The following is a 9,110-nucleotide window of genomic DNA, read 5'->3' as shown; positions in this document are numbered from 1 at the left end:
AGATGACGACTTACCTATTCCTTTATCTCATCAAACTTACTTCCCCTTCCATCTATGTTATGTCTGACTAACTTTATTTTGCTTGAGTTCATATTTGTGTTTAACTGCTGAATTAGGCTTCTGACTTCTTAAACACTGGAATCACTACACACACACACACACACACACACACACACACACACACACACTTAATAAAGGATCTCATACATAGTCCAAACTGGATGCTTGCAAACCTCCTGCCTCAGCACCTTAAGTACTGGGATTATAGGTGTGGTCCAGGAGAGGTGTTTATTCCTTGTATCTTTATATCTCCTGTTCAATATCTTGAACATACTGGATTCTTCTTTCATTTGTTTGTTCAATATTTCTTTGTTGAGTATGTGTATTGTGCAATACACTATGGTAGTTCTGAAAAAAAAAGAAAGGAAAAAAGAAAAAGATACCGTTTTTAGAGCATCCATCGCTTGCACAGGCTGTCTTTCTCAGCCGCTGCTGCAGTTGCTTGCTGCCATGTGGCTAGTTCTGGGTAACGGGCTGAAGGCATGCAATTTGGCTTTGATAGCTGGGAGGCTGTGTAACTCCCACTCTCTCTCACTTGGATCTGGCAACCTCAGAAACAGCACACTGAAATAAATGATAATGTCACAACATGAGTCTGAGGTGTTGAGTCACTGAACGGAGGAGAGCCCAAAGTCTTGTCTTCTGCTTCAGACTTTGAAGGATTGAAAAATAAACACCTGTTGCTTTAAGCCACAGTGATTTTGAGATCTATCTCCCCTGTATCAGAATCTATTCTGAGACACTGACCTCAAAGACGGTGAAGTCAGTTACATGTATTGTTAACTTGTGGGGCTGCTACCACAGTTGTTAGGGTCAGAATCGTCAAATTAAATCAATCGTCCAATTAAAGAGACAAAGCAACCATGGAAAGCAGAGAAAGGAGATTTATGCTGTTGCAGCCACAATAGAAAGAATAACAAAGAGTTACCCTGATCCCCCAGTTAGTCTTCCAGTGTCATAGTGTGAGGTCTAGGGCTCAGTAGAGAGGGGTGTGTATATAGAAGAATCTGTGTAGGTAAGCAGGCACGGCCAGGGTGTCTGTCTGCCTGTCTGTGATCACGCCAAAGTTCTCACTTCTTCACCAAGGTGTCTTGATAAGTTGTTGCATTGGTGAAATCTCTTTTCAGGAGTCTCTCTGTCTCTTTGGTATCAGAGCTCCATGCTTTTTCTTCTTTCAACATGAGACCTCTAGCAGCCAAACAGTGGGACACATGGGCTTCTTTAAAATATCTTCGTTCCCACCTCTGCAGTTACAAGTATGTAGTTGGAAATAGAGCGTCCTGTGGAACCGGGGATTTTCGGTGGAAAGAGTTCAGCCTGGTGGTTAGTATCTAGAGTTTGGACTTGACTTTTTACTATCTGTGAGTTTTGAGGGGGAACCCTTGGCTTTCCAGGCAGGCCTGGCCCGTTTTCCTGCTCTGTTTTTAAGAAGACTAAGTACCAGAAACAGGGACTCCAAGGACAGTCATCTTTGCACAACGAGGTACCTTTCTGTGATTTATTGGGTAAGCCACTGCGTCGCTACACTTTGAAAAAGCAGAAGATGCAGGAAGGGCCATTATCTTCTGGAGCACACATAGATCTTTCAGTCTGTCGTCAGGGAAGCCATGAATGTGTGTTGTAACACATTCATCATCAGCAGCCCGGGTACCATTTTCTCCAACGGAGAATGCTCTCAGTGCTGTCAAAATCCACCCCGCCTTCCATGTCAGGCATTGTATCTTAGGGCAGGCTTTTCTTGAATATCCTTCCAAGTTCAAATGCTATAAATCAAAATTCCTGGAAAGTAACTGTTTGTCTGAGAAGACTGACTGATCAGAACAGCAGTGATAAGGAGAGGTTGGAATGTTGCAGGTCCAGAGCCTAATTACCTCATCTTGGGATAGTTTTGCTTCCTAATAGTCACCCCTTTCCCTCTCTGTGCCCGAACTAGTATCCTGTGGCTAATTGTTGAAAACTTTCTGGAATCTATTAACTTAGCAGACCACGAACTCCTACCAACCCAAAGCTAAGAACGTCAGCAGAGAGCCTCCAAGGTCTATAGGACAGATTCCCCCATCTTGCTCTATTTGCCTTTCTGATGTACTCACCGATGAACTTTAAAATTGACTTGATTTATGACTTTCTTTGTTCTGTTGCTGCAAAGCACCATGAAATTGTTTCCACATGGGAACGTGAAACCTGGGCTAACTCAGCTCCACATTTCCCAGGTCATGGTCACTCAAATTTGGTTCCAGAATAAACTCTCTTATTCCCTTTGAGGCAAGGGCTGTGCATTTTGTGTCAACAATACAAAGTCACCCACTAACTCCCCCATATGTGCTCTCTCCATATGCCAGGCACACTTTTGCTATTTAAATTACATAGAATTTAATTGTTTTTTTTTAAAGATTTATTTATATACTTGAGTGCTCTTTCTGCATGCATGGCTGCATGTCAGAAGAGGGCATCAGATGCTGTTACAGATGTTGTTGCTGGGAATTGAACCCAGGACCTCTGGAAGAACAGCCAGTGTTCTTAACCACTTAACCACTGAGCCATTTCTCCAGCCAGTTCATTATTTCTTTTAGGACAGGTACTCTTGATCTTCTGGGCTGTATGCTTTACACACACACACACACACACACACACACACAGAGAGAGAGAGAGAGAGAGAAAGAGAGAGAGAGAGAGAGAGAGAGAGAGAGGGTTTTTTTTATTACCCTGACAAAGTTTAATCCAGAGCCCCACATCCATAAGCATTGAATAATGTGTTTTAAAGAAACAAATAACAAGCAGTCAAATGCCTCCCTGCTCTCGCTCTTCTTTGGTAACTGCAGAAGACAGTGCTAGTGTTTGAGGAAGTCCACTGTCACCTTAATTTCCCTCCACACTTCCCTTCTCTTTGCCAAATGGGCCAATTCTAAGTGACTTTCCATGCAGCTGCATTATAGGAAACACACTTTAGTTCCTGCCTCTTGGCTTGTTTTGCAAGGGAATTAGAGGGTTTAATGCCTTTGTGTTGCTAAAGAGCTTGGGATCTGCTTAGGAAAGTCACTTTAGAACGCCTAAGTGCTGGTATCATAATATTTATTGAGAATTGATGAATAGAATCCTTAAAATAGTCCTGCGCATTGTGGTGTCACTGAGAGCCTGCCACACTAAGTCCCATTTGTCTTGGATATAGGATTTCTGGAAGATGAATGGAAAGAGGAAATTAGTGGATTTTGGAGTGGATTGTATTAGAAGGAACAATTTCTAAAAAGGTCCCATTTCTTAAAGTGACAAATGCTGGAGAAAAGCCTTTAGCAGAACCTACAGGGGCCTGATAATTACACCCTGTCTAATAAATGTACAAGTCACATTTGCCAGATGGAGGCCACCAGAAGCACCCCTGCTTTGAAGCACCAGGCAGAAGATCCACAGGGCGTCATGCCAGTAGAATCCCTAAAGCAAGCCTTGCCAGTGGAAGCCTGGCCCTCTGTCTGCAGGATGGGGCCAAGAGGCTTCATTCTTTTGTTGCGTGAAATTGTATGGCCTTTGGCTTTTATGGAAGGCATTGTTAGCTAGAACAGAACAGGAACAAACTCTTTAATGTTGAGAACATGTGTTCTGGCTAAGGTTGGACACTCATCTTCATTTGGGAGAGGTTGGGCAGTGATAATGGGAGACAGCAGGAGGGAGGAAAGATGTCTTGCTTTGATGGCGTGATAAATTCCCTGCGTGCCTTTCAAAGATCTAGTCTCAACCAAACCATCAGCTTTTCACCCCTAAGATAATTACCTGAGGTAATTATAAACAGAAAAGGTTGTTTGAGTTTGTGGATATAGACCTTCTAGTCCATGATTAAGCAAATCTACTGTTTTGAGGCCTCTGGTTTGGGGGTGTGTGGGGGTTAGATTGCAGTAGTGATAGGGGATTCGATGGATCAGATATAGTCACTTCCTCATAAGGAAGCCGAAGAGGAAGGGAAGGGGTGGAACTCTATTGTGCCACTCCAGGACCTGTAATGACCCAAAGACAGCTCACAACATTCTACTTCTAAAGGTTCTACAAACCGCCCCAGATACTAAAAGCCTTTTTTACAGGGATTCTCCGAGACACCCAAGATCAGACCCACAGCACACACGTCTCTGTCCTCTTAAGAAATAAGCAGAGCTGTATTTCTGTTTTAAATTCTCACTTTTGGACATGCCTTTCGGCATCCGACAATGATGTTCTTCTAAATCTCGTTTACATCTGTAAAACTTTATAGTTTCTTGCCCACTAATCCCCAAAGATGGTGCTGTGCTAGTCTTAAGGAAACAAATATCCCAACACTGAGAAAGTAGCTCAAGTGTCATGCTAGGAGAGTAGTCAACACCACTACCATCCAGAAACACGTCTATGGAATAGTTAAAACAATAGTGGAAATGGCTGATGGTTACTTAGAGATACTGACAGTGAGAAAGTCAATGAAATGTAAGTCAATGAATGTAAGTCAATCATGGAAGGTCAGCCTAAAACTGAGAAAGAGATGGCGCCATGGCTACCCATGTTCCCACTTCTCTGAGAGAAACAGGCTTTATTGACTTTTTTTTTAAATTTTTTTATCGGTTCTTTATGAATTTCCCATCACACACCCTTACAACTTCCCCTTCAACAGAGAAAACAATCTTTTGTGGAAGTTGTAGTCTGTCACAGTGTGTTCCATAGTGTACCCTTTGACCACCTTTCTTTACTTGTAAATGTTGACTTCAGTGAGGCTTCTGGCTTTTGCTACTCTGTTGACACTAGAATCTCATAGGGACTCCCCTAGGAAATCCTGTTGTTGCCCTGGGTCATGTAGATCCTCTAGTTTTGAATCTGTGGGACTGGCCCCTTCATGTACTCCAGCGGTTCACTGATGGAGTAGATGTTGGTGTGGGACAGTTCAAAGCCCTGGATCTGGGCCTGAGAGGTATCTGAGCTGGTCAGCTGCTAGCTCACTCACTCTCATGTCCTCCTGGCAAGCTCGCCAGCAACACCCTCCCATCCTGGCTCTACCCTGATTCCCAATCAAGGTGCATGGCCTGCTCTCATGAGTGTTGCAGCTAGTGAGGGACATGGCCAGTTCTTCCACTTTTATGACCCAGGAGCCATCTCTCCAGCTTTCCACAAATGGAGAGGAATAAGGGAGGGAAGGAGGACATCTCTCTCACTCATTCCACTGTCTAGCAGACAAGAGGCAGGGCTGACTCTCTTACGATTATGCCTTTGTGACTAACTCACCCACAACCACCACATCCAGGGTCAGCCAACTCAACTGTGCTGCCCAGGTGAGGTGCAGAGCCTGCTCTCCTGCTCTCTCGACCTCAGGACCAGTCTCCTGCCTGTTACAGGTAGTGGGGGGTGAATGGGGAGAAGGGTATCTCTCCTTTGTCCATGCCACTGCATGAGAGATGAACAGTAGGGCCAGGTCTCCCATGCTCATATATTCTGGGGCTGGGCTATTTGCAACCCCTGCAATGTGTGTTCCACTCGCCCTAGTACTGCAGCTGGCTAGGAGTGGAGTCAGCTCTCCTGCTTCCATGTCCCTAGGGCCAGAACTTCCATGATGTCCAGGTGAGGAGTGGGCTAGTTCTGCACAGCCCTCACACATCAACATGTCCCCGAGCAGCAGCCCAGATCAGGGATGTCCACCTAGCCTTTGGTGGCAATAGACTTGTGTTGCTGCAGGGCCATAGACACAGATGTGTGCCCTGCTACCACAGGCTAGAACCCCGCTATGACCCCGGGTGGCATCATTGGCTATTTACAGCAGGCTGTTCCTCAATGCACTCGAATCTCCAGTTCTGCCTCTCTTCATCGTGTCTACATCCTTCTGCTTCTCGTTCTCTTCCATTTCTCCACCAGTTACTTGCTCTTTTAAGTGCCATCCAGGGTCTCTGAGTGTCTGGGGTCATCATAGGAATGATCCTGGGAGTGCTATACCCTACTTATACATTACAGTGCTGGGCAGGCGTCATCTCGATCATGGTCTGTCTCCTCAGGCCTGCTTGGCACACAACTGGTGGTCATCTCAGGGTAGCTCCCTGTCCAGGCCCCATGGTCCTGGTGGCCACCATGGACTTGCTTTTTATCCAGCCTGCCAAAGAGGCCCTATGCAGGGGTCATCTGTCTCAGACTCATCCTGCTAGGTCCCTCAGTCCCAGACTGGGTTTTTCTAGTCTCCTGTTTGCTACAGGTCCTGGGAGCCATTTGAGCCTGCTTAGTGCAGACTGGTAGTCATTTCAGGCTTGTTTTTTTTAGGGAATACTAGGCTACTTATCATTCAGATGTTCATAAGTCAGAGCACTGAGCCTTGACACAGCCCATCTCCTCTCTGCCACCTCCTGATGGACATTTGACAGAACAACCACCACACCGGCAATGCTTCTAGGGACAGGGAGTAACAGATGGTCATTGTTTCCTCTGAGCAGAGCAAGAAGAAGAGTGTTCACCAAAGCAGTGAGCCATAGGCACAGTGTGTTGTGGATGGAGGCAAGGTTTTCATGGCTGTGTGTCCCATGTGTAAGACAGGGAAGCCAGTAGAAAATAGACTATCTGGATATCACTGACATTATTTCCTCTGAAGTAGAAGCTGAGAAATTTCTACTGAGAATGGGTGAACTCAGGGATTGGAAAAGTGTGATTGTTATTCTCCGGAGAATGTGAATAATCCAATGTGGCTTCAAACAGCAACCAATGAAGTTCTGTAGATTAGAGGACTTAGTTTTATACCCCTCAACTGGCATGGTGAGAAACTCTCCATCATTGTTAAGGATGTTGAGTCCTCTAGCTCTGTGACTTTAACTCCAGGTGTGTGTGTGTGTGTGTGTGTGTGTGTGTGTGTGTGTTTGACACAGAACAGCTAGAGCACCGGCTCATACTGAGAAGCCACTGTGAAAGCTATGACATTACATGACACAAGGCTTCAAGGGGACCCAATATCACCCGCCATGGGAAAACTATAGGATGATCTTCCAGGCTTCTGAAAATTCTCACTAACTCTGAGAAGCAAGATAAAAGACCGGGGTGGTTAACACCTCTCAATGAGCCTGAGAAAGTTCCAATGGAGTCCATTTTTGTTTTTCCTGTTCCTTTAGTTGTCCTATGAGGAGTGGCAAGGTATCACTATACACGTGTCATAGAACGGGAGGATGATTGAACTAGAATTGACACATTTTCCTTTCCCACTTTAATTTTGTTGCGATTTCTCTCTTGGAAAGATTTTTCCATGAAAAGACTTTTGTATGTACTTTATCTGTTAACAGTTTCAGTGGCTTGTCTGCATCTCTATTCTGAATCAACTATTACCCTTTAGAAGCTTTTCATGTCATGTATAAAAAAAACCTCTCTTCTCCTTTCCACAGCCATAAAAAGAATAGAAATAGCTAGTGCTATTCAGTGAGGAGTTGGTATCATTATCTCAGCAATCGGAAATCCTCTTGATATAGAAGGATTTCTTCCGAAATGATATAAAAATGAGAGTATTTAAGCAAAGAATACCATTGTCATAAGTATTCCATCCAGAAGAGAATTTGACCCTTTAATTTCCCACTTCTCATCTCCCTGAAATGCTAAGTGGGGAAAGTTTGGTGTCAATACTTACAGAAGCAAATCTTCTTTGCTGGCAGAGTCGTGTGATCTTGTGTGGAATATGGCAAGCAGAGATTTGGAGAGTCTTGAGTTCTGTCAAACTCAACAACTGCCTGACCTTGACTATCCCACCTACCCTCTCTGAGCCTCAAGTTCCCTGGCTACAAAGTTGAATTCATAACTTTCATTATTTTATATTGAAAATAAGCCATTGTCTGTGTTAACATGACTAAACCAAATGTGGGCAAAGGAACATTGAATTGCTGTTTGGAAGCGAGCAGGCAAAACTAGTAAAAAGAATATAACAAGGCCTCTGAGTTACACATAAAAACCGATGCTCCGGTCTGTCTCCTCAACAGCTACAGTAAAGGATTGTTTTAGATGCTGGAGTGGTGCTGAGCACACTCTCTGTGTATAGAGACAACTCTCTCAATCAAAGAGAAGGGCACACAAAAGAAGAACCATAGAGGGATAATTTGGGGATTAAAGATTTTTTGAGGCAGTAGAACTACTCAGGACTTGAAATGTGTAAATTGTACCAGGTGAATTGTAGGCTAGAAGGACAAACCAACTGTGGAAAGAAGAAGGGAGTGGATGCAGAATGTCGGAGAATCCGTGGATTTAGGAAGACTGAGAGCCGTTCTGAAATGTCTGGCACTGGACTGTATCTTCAGTGATTTTGGGAAGTCAGTTTATGTCTATTATGCTTTCGTATTTCACATGACAACTTGTGAGACTTCCTTTCCAGTGTGAAGGAAAAGGACGCGTGCTACGGTCACTTGTTGGTGGCTCCAAATATTAGTGATGCCTTGGATGAAGTATCTGGGAGTGGTACAGACCACAATGAAGTGTCTGGTTATGGTTAGAGGAAAGAGGATAGATACAGACTTTCTGTCTTTCCAGTCCCAAGTTCTTGGTTTTGAGTGAATTTCTTCACACTGTTTTCAGGATAAAATTAAATTTGGCTTCTTTGACTAACAAATCACTCACAAGAAGCTCATCTGATGTGAGCGGAGATATTTCAAAGCTTCAAAACATACAACTCATTCCTACAATGACACTTCCTATATGCACATTTGGTGCCCTATTGCAGATTCCAGGCAACATAAACTTTGCACAGCTGACATTTTCTGACTCAACTCTTGCTATAATTGAAATTACTTTATTAAACAAGCTTGAATCATTTCAATTACTCCGTGGCCTGGAGTGCTGGTGGCGTACATGATGACTCCATGCTGATTAAATTAGAGCTCATACACCCCAGAAAGATGTGCATCCCAGAAAATGGCTTTCTCTTTCTTCAATATGAAAACTCTCTCTAATTCATATTCACTGGATAGATCCCTTTGGGTTGTATATTAATATTCATAAGATAAACCACACAGCTAAAGCAGAAGATTAAAGTCAAGTCTCTTAATAAAAAAGCAAGAGTAATGACTACAGTAAAATCTCCAAAAATGCCATTATCCCCC

General features: G+C 43.8%; 1 non-coding gene across 1 annotated transcript; it reads right to left on the bottom strand.

Annotated features, from left to right (window-relative positions):
* Window positions 1-6,311: 6,311 nt before the first annotated feature.
* On the bottom strand, window positions 6,312-6,446 carry LOC114632305. Its single transcript, XR_003713068.1, has one exon. It is a non-coding gene; the product is annotated as a small nucleolar RNA SNORA17 (small nucleolar RNA).
* Between the last annotated feature and the right edge of the window lie 2,664 nt (window positions 6,447-9,110).

This window comes from Grammomys surdaster, unplaced genomic scaffold, assembly GCF_004785775.1.
Source record: "Grammomys surdaster isolate TR1022 unplaced genomic scaffold, NIH_TR_1.0 372, whole genome shotgun sequence".
NCBI classification, from domain to species: Eukaryota; Metazoa; Chordata; class Mammalia; order Rodentia; family Muridae; genus Grammomys; species Grammomys surdaster.
This window is presented reverse-complemented; position numbering and strand designations above follow the sequence as displayed.